Raw genomic sequence first — 693 nt, 5'->3', positions numbered from 1 at the left:
GATTATAAGGTTTAGCAACTTGCTTTCCCTTGTTCTGATAATTCACCCGACTAGGGCCTCCTGAATTAAAATTCCCTCCTCGACTAGCCCTCTTATTTTTCATATCCTCCACTTCTCTACATTTTTCTACAAGTGCTTGGAAACGTTGAAATCCCAAGGGTAAGACGGAGTCTTGAATCTCATACTTTAGTCCGTCTTGGAAATAATGACACATGAATGGTTCATCAATCTCTTCACGGAAAAACCTGAAATGCCTCGATAGCGATTCAAACATAGCCGCATATTCGCCCACGGTCATGTTCCCCTGACGAAGTTTAAGTATTTGTCTAAAAACTTCCTTTTGAATGATTCCCAGTTCACCTCCTCGTGAGCTGATCCCATCAATAACCTTGCACTCCTCCACCAGTACTCAGCATCCCCCAATAGCATATAAGTGGCATAGTTGACCTTCACTCCCGCCTGACAGTTAATCATTTCGAAGATCTTCTCCACTTCTTGGATCCATTGATCCGCCTTCTCTGAATTCTCATCCCCCTTAAACTTGGGAGGATTGTAACGACGAAAGTCTTCTAATCCTCTTGACTCTGCAGCACGGATCTCTCTTCCCCTCTTTTCAAGATCACGTTGAGTCTTGGCAGCAGTCTGTGCAGCAACAGAAGCAGCCATGTTATTCATAGCCTCCGCCATTTGATC

The sequence above is a fragment of the Cicer arietinum genome, chromosome 3, assembly GCF_000331145.2.
Source record: "Cicer arietinum cultivar CDC Frontier isolate Library 1 chromosome 3, Cicar.CDCFrontier_v2.0, whole genome shotgun sequence".
NCBI classification, from domain to species: domain Eukaryota; kingdom Viridiplantae; phylum Streptophyta; class Magnoliopsida; order Fabales; family Fabaceae; genus Cicer; species Cicer arietinum.
The sequence above is the reverse complement of the archived record's forward strand: the minus strand, read 5'-3'. Positions refer to the sequence as shown.